Below are 7,639 nucleotides of genomic sequence, written 5' to 3'. Positions count from 1 at the left end.
GATACAGGTGTGGGGAGAGAGAGACACAGGTGGGGGAGATACAGGTGTGGGGAGAGAGATACAGGTGGGGGAGATACAGGTGTGGGGAGGAGAGAGAGAGAGAGAGAGAAAGAGAGAGAGAGAGAGAGAGAGAGAGAGAGAGAAAGAGAGAGAGAGAGAGATACAGGTGTGGGAAAGAGAGAGATGCAGGTGTGGGGAGAGAGAGAGAGAGAGAGAGAGAGAGAGAGAGAGAGAGAGAGAGAGATACAGGTGTGGGGAGAGAGAGAGAGAGAGAGAGAGAGAGAGAGAGAGAGAGAGAGAGAGAGAGAGAGAGAGAGAGAGAGAAAGAGAGAGAGAGAGATACAGGTGTGGGAAAGAGAGAGATACAGGTGTGGGGGAGAGAGAGAGAGAGAGAGAGAGAGAGAGAGAGAGAGAGAGAGAGAGAGAGAGATACAGGTGTGGGAAGAGAGAGATACAGGTGTGGGGAGAGAGAGAGAGAGAGAGAGAGAGAGAGAGAGAGAGAGAGAGAGAGAGAGAGAGAGAGAGAGATACAGGTGTGGGAAAGAGAGATACAGGTGTGGGGAGAGAGAGAGAGAGAGAGAGAGAGAGAGAGAGAGAGAGAGAACTAAGAGACAGACAGCTGATTTTGTGTAATTCATCTGTTTTTCTCGTTATCTCAGTATCTCTTTATTCTCTGTCCTTCATGAGGAGTTTCACTGAAGCACTGGCCATGAAATACACAAATAAATACACAAACAAATACACAAATAAATACACAAATAAATACACTGTACATAAATAAACGAATAAATTAATAAATAAATTAACAAATAATATTTATATATTTTTTATATACACTGTTTTCCCATTTTTCTCTCTGTCATAATTCCCTGTTTTTGGTGCACATGTCTCTCTCTCTCTCTCTCTCTCTCTCTCTCTCTCTCTCTCTCTCTCTTTGTCCACTCTGCCATCCTGTTCTCTTTATTCTTCTGTCCCTCTCTCTTTCGCTGTGTAATCAGTGTAATTATTTGTTAGAGTGACTGGTCTTTGAAAAGTGAGAACTCAGCACCTGACTAATAAAACCGAACATCTCTCTTTCACTCTCCCCTTTCTCTCTCTCTCTCTCTTTCTCTCTCTCTCTCTCTCTCTCTCTCTCTCTCTCTCTCTCTCAAGGTCGAGGTGCCTCTCAGAAAGCTGTTCATTACGTTTGATGATTAGCTCGGACAAAGCAGCGTGGCTCGGATCAATAGCTCGCTGTCAGCTCTTTCAGAGATTCACACCTCAATCAATCAATCACTCAATCAATCACTTAATCAGTCCATCAATCGCTGAGCTCTCAAACTAGGTCTTTCTCTACACCTCCACCAGAAGAGTCTGATCTAATGAAGATTTAGGGGTTTATCTTTCATTCCTCAGGGTCATCCTTTCTCTCATACTCTTTTTTCCTCTCTCTAGTGTAAATGATTCCGTTGTAAATTTCACATCACATCCTGAAGACACCAGCTTTATGCCTTTTCTCTGATAGTATGCGCTTCCTAAAGATGAAGATGAGAAGAAGGATAGTGTTCCTGAGGGGTAATGATGTGTTTGGAGGAGCAGAAGTGTGAGAGAGCAGATCATTAAACGGAAAGCACACAGAAAAATATTACAAGCCAGAAAGAGAAACAAGAAGCATGAGTTTCCTCCTGATCTTCACCTACGGGTTCTGTTCTGCTCCCAGAAACCTCCGGTTCCTCAGTTCTCCTCACATCTCAAGGGCAATGGCCTTCAGATCCTCTGTTAACGCTGCAGGTTTACCTTCTACCACGCGCTGACTTCGAGAGATGTTTAAGAGACCTTGAGAGATGTTCAGAAATGAAGCACCACAGCATGACATGGGCTGGAGAGATTTCAGAGGATAAAGAGGATGATGATGAAGGAGGTGATCATACACATGCCCTTTATCTCAAACTCTCTAAGTGCTTTTAATCTGCTCAGACCGAATGAGAGCAAAATCCACTCATTCACTGTCCAATTCCTTAAAATGCATGTGCTTCTAAAACACATGTATTAACTGATATGTGTGTTTTAGAAGCATGTGCATTTTAAGGAATTGGACAGTAAATGAGTAGATGAAAGTTCTGTGGAGTCCAAACATAACATTTGTGTCTCTAACAGAAGAACTTGTGTGAGATGAAGAGCAGGAGAGAAGATGTGATCAGATTCCCTCACCCCCACACTCACACATGGAGGTGGAAGTTTAATGGTTTGGGGTTGTTTTGGAGCAGTGAAGGTTCCAGAAAGTTAAATAAATCCTGAACCAACATGACTCCCATTCCGTACTTCATCACCATGCAGTTCTGTCTGGACTGCAGCTCATTGGAAGCGACTTCATCGTACAACAAGACGATGAGCCGAAGCGCACGTCTGAGTTCTGTACGTGTTATTTAGAGAGCAGACAGACGTCTGGAGTGATATCTATCATGGAACCACCTGCACAGTCACTGCACCTCAGTCCTACTGAACTGCTCTGAGATGAACTGGATCACATGAAAGAAATCTCCATCTAGTGAAGAACAACTTCTGTGAGTTTTACAAGAGGCACAGCAACGTTTCTCTGCTGAATGTTTGGAGAAACGAAGTGTCCTGATGCTGAGTGTGTGAAAAGCTGTTCTTCATGCTAAGGGAGGATTTTTCAATGAAAATAAAGTGGAACATCTGGATGTTTATAGATTTGTTGGTCAATGAAATATTCATACTGTTACATAAAAAAAAAACATCATACATGTGTCTCTTAAAACCCGTAATAGAGAAGGACGGCGTGACCCCTACACATTCCTTCTTCTGCAAAAAATAAATGAATAAATTAACCCTATTTCTGAAACTGCTCAGATTTGGTGGTGTAGATGTATTGTTTTTCTCTGAGCTTGTTCCTCCTCCTCCTCCTCCTCCTCTTGGTGTCTCTTTCGGGAGCTGAGGCAGAGCTCAGGCGCTCTGCGATGAAGATAACACGGTGTCAGTCTTAATAGAGGAAGAAGAGAAAGCAGTGGAGACAGCAGGATCAATGGCGAATGCCCTCTGCAGGCTCGATCAGGGGGCTGCTGTGTTCTTCCTGACAATCTTATCTCTCTCACTCTCTCTCTCCTCCGTCAGAGATCTTTCAGGTGTTTTCCAATAGCAGTCATCCCCTTAAGACATGCAATTAATCTTTTCTGTGTGTGTGTGTGTGTGTCAGTTCCACCTGTGAATAAAGAGTTGCCTGTTAGGCGGATTGGGTTTGAAGAGCTCCACTCCAGATAAGGAGGAATTAATTATTTTTACGTCAGGAACGATAGCGTTCTCTACGGCGCAGGACACAAAGCAGGAGTGACGGCAGACGGGGAATTAGAGGAGCGATGTCACTCCGTTTAAAGCTCCGCCGTCTGAAACCGGTGTAATAGAGAGCAGCGTGTGGGGGATTGATCCGTTTATCACACACCATTTACCCATTCACCTTCTGTTATCCTGCACGTCCTTGAGAATTTTCTGCTTTAAAAGAGTGATAAGAAACGAGTCGAAAAGGAATCGATGGAAAAAAAACGTACAAAAATCCCGTGGATTATATTATCCCAATCTTCTAACATAGAGCTCCACTGTCGAAGGTGATGTGCTGAGGAGGAACGAGAGCTGTGGCAGTTTTGGTGGTGTGTCAGTGTTTATAGCTAAATGATAAACGCCTCGTGTACAACTCAACTGGTGGCTTTGGGTTTCTGTTTCTCAGGAGCTTCTTTTCCATCTGTGTGTGAAGGTTGTAACATTTCATTCGGCCAATGATTGTTTTATAGCCGACATGCTGTGACTTTGGGGGAATTTTATCCAACATCGCAGCAGTATATTTAGTTCAGGTTGTACAATATTTATGGACGTTTATTGGTCTATTTGTGGAGTCAGAGAGTCAGAAACTGAGAGTCAGAGTCAGAAACAGAGAGTCAGAGTTAGAAAGAGAGTCAGAGTCAAAAACAGAGTCAGAAAATCAAAAACTTAGAGTTCGGGTTAGTAACTGAGAGTCAGAGTCCAAAACAGAGATTCGGAGTCAGAGAGTCAGAAACTGAGAGTCAGAAACAGAGTCGGATTTAGAAACTGAGAGTCAGAGTCAAAAACAGAGTCAGAAAATCAAAAACTTAGAGTTCGGGTTAGTAACTGAGAGTCAGAGTCCAAAACAGAGATTCGGAGTCAGAGAGTCAGAAACTGAGAGTCAGAAACAGAGTCGGATTTAGAAACTGAGAGTCAGAGTCAAAAAAACAGAGAGAGGGGCAGAGAGTCTGAAACTGAGAGTCCGAGTCAGAAACAGAGTCCGAGAGTCAGAAACAGAGTCAGAGAGTCAGAAACTGAGAGTCAGATACAGAGTCAGAGAGTCAGAAACTGAGAGTCAGATACAGAGTCAGAGAGTCAGAAACTGAGAGTCAGAAACAGAGTCAGAGATTCAGAGTCAGAAACAGAGTCAGAGAGTCAGAAACAGAGTCAGATATTCGGAAACCAGCAGTTAGAGTCAGAAACAGAGTCAATAAGTTAGAGTCAGAAACAGAAAGTCAAAAGCTGAGAGAGAGACAGAAACTGAGAGTCAAAGAGTAAGAAACAGAAACAGTCCGCTAGTTTTAGAATCAGAGTGAGTGTGAAATTGATTCTTTGCTATTTGCTTGTCGTTTGGTTTTAAACTGCACACAATTAAACTGCAATGAAACACTTTTAGTAAACACATTAACCAATTGTGTGTGTGTGTGTGTGTGTGTGTGTAGAGATCGCATTTATGACCTATAGGTAATAAAAATAACTCGATTTGTTGAATTACTTAAAAACTGTAACACAGTAAAAACCTGATTCTCCTCCTGCAGGTGAGTTGAATCTTTAAGCAGATCCTGATCGCTCAGAACACACACGCGTTCCACAGGAACATGCTGAACCCTGCAGACGTGAGGGCTCACAGATAAATTCTAGATGGGTTTGGATTTTGAAGCTATTTGATTGTCTTCAACTCATTTCTTCTGACGCTTTTTCTGCTCGTCAGGATGAAGACATGGCCGTGAATCGGACACACCCATCTCAGCTGAGCGAGAACTCCAGAGTCATGACCTTCACCAGGCCCTGGATGCCTCACACACCACACACTCGGGGAGTTCCGGTCGAGTTCAAGGAGATGAGCCACAGCTTTGAGAGAGAGAGAGTGTGTGTGTGTGTGTGTGTGTGTGTGTGCTTGTCTTTTGCCGTGTGCCTTTTAGCCGCGTGTGTCTTTTGTGTGTTTATTTTGATCCGAACCCTGTTGTGACGGCGGAGAGGCAGCGTGTTTATTGCTTGTCGTCTTTCTCGCCATCTCCCGCTGGCGTGTCAGAGCCGAGCCGCTAGACCATCACGATCCGTAAACAAAGAGACGTGCTGATAAAGAGGCGCTTGCTGTTTACCGAGGAACGGCTCGGGGTGGGGGAGCGGTGCACTTGATTTTTTTACAAAGCTGACATAACTCCATTTTATTGCTCCTGAGTACTATGTGTTAAAAAGCCTCGATACGTATTTTCCAAATCGTTAAACATTTTAATTGAATGACGTCATCCGTCAGAAAAAGCAATCAGTGAACATTTAATATTTCTGTCGCACACTCGTGTGTATAAAAGGTCGTACGTGGTTTCTGTGGATCTCACATCAAACATCAACATCAGGTGCTGGATCACTGAAATCGCACCACAACTAAATGAGCTACATTTTTAATTTACAGTGCCATCTAGTGGCCCCGCCCCCTTCTGGATATGAAGCTCGGGTTGCAAAAAAGCATCAATAGTCCCCACTTCTTCACCCTGAGTATCTCCATGTACGGGCCAGTCATATTGGGGGAAGCAAATCCAAACTCAACAATAGTAAGTCCAATAGTGGAAAGGGTGGGGCATTAAAATTAGGGGTGTGGTTTAATTTGCATATTAATTGTCAGTAGGAACTGTGTTTGAATATGTATATTCACCTGTTTCTGGTTCTGTATAATAACTTTTTAATTTCTGGAATCACTGCATTCTAAAAATATTTGTTTCTCACACACACACACACACACACACACACACACACACACACACATCCCGCTTGTATTAAAACATCACCAGACGGCAGAAGGGCAAACTAAATCGGTCACGTCTGTGTGAGCTCACTGGACCAGGCCAGATGGACAGTGCCCGCTTCGTGCCAGCATGGACAGACGAGCAGTCGAGCGGGTGGTCAGTGTGTGTGTGTGTGTGTGTGTGTGTGTCTGTCTGTCTCTCGGTCAGGATGCTGTCCCTGTGTCAGTTGAAGGGCTTTCTTTTCCGAGCTGCTGGAGTCCGTCTGAAGGTTTCTCGGTCCTCGAGGTCGTCCTGAAACCCTCAATCTGTCGTAAATTAAGACGCCTAGATCGGAGACGTGTTATAAGACGTCAGGCTGTTACCGTGGCAGCACAAGACCAAAGCAAAATACAATGTGAACAATTTAAATTGAAGAAACTGTTGCAGATGGAACGGTATATTTTTGCACACACACACAAAGACACACACACACACACACACACACACACACACACCTGGTTAAATCTCTCTCCGCTTAGGCCTGGGTGTGTTTCTGTCACAGTCGAGCTGTCAGGAGACTTCATATCGAACTGTAGTGCAGCATATGCACACATACACACACACACACACACACACACACACACACACACACACACACACACACACACACCACTACTACTGCATGCCCTCGAGCAGTGACAGTCTCAGTTACAGGCTTCTCACGTCACACAATGTCTTGTTTTTTTCCCTCTGCTGCTCCTGTAGTAGCTCCTAAACAGCTTTCAGATAACAAACCGTAGCTATTTTTAGTTCTAAAATCAATCAAATAGCTTTTCATAACAGCAAATATTGAGACCTGGGTGAGCTACGTGTGTGTGTGTGTGTGTGTGTGTGTTTGCTTTTGATGGCAAAGCGTTGATTTGTCCAGTAGAGGGCAGTGTTTGTGGCGCTATCAGTGGCTGTTACAGACATTAGAAAGAAAAATATCCTTCAAATCTTTCAGATAATATTTAAATATGTAAATTAAAAATTAATAATTATAATAAGTGGTGCTAATTATTTATTGATTATATTTATTTATTTTATTTTGGATTAATTTAAGTGTTTTTATCTTTACATCTATTTCTATGTAATTGTATTAAAGTATGACTTATTGGAATGTACACATTATTTTCTTAATTAAAAGTATATAATCAGAGTAATATACAGAAATACTACAGAAATAAGTTTATATTATTAAATAAAAATGTGTCAATATATTAGAAGTCAATAAATATATTTAAAATGATTGATTAATATTTTATCTTATTAATAAAAACAAAAAATATCAGTAAGAATATCATTTGATATTTAGTATGACAAATCTTTATATAAAATAAAATGTACTATAAATGATTAGAACTGTTATTAATGATAATATGAAAGAATAATACAATATTAGTTTGGAATTTATTAAATATATTTGAATTTACTTACACACTTTTTTAGTATTAATAATTAAGCACTTTTTATTCAATAAAAACATTTGAAGAGAAGAAAATACTACAAAATAAAGTTTTGCAGTTACTCAGCTCGAACAACAGGACACACACACACACACACACACACACACATTCTCTCTCTCT

The sequence above is a fragment of the Silurus meridionalis genome, chromosome 20 (genome assembly GCF_014805685.1).
Source record: "Silurus meridionalis isolate SWU-2019-XX chromosome 20, ASM1480568v1, whole genome shotgun sequence".
Lineage (NCBI taxonomy): Eukaryota > Metazoa > Chordata > Actinopteri > Siluriformes > Siluridae > Silurus > Silurus meridionalis.
This window is presented reverse-complemented; position numbering follows the sequence as displayed.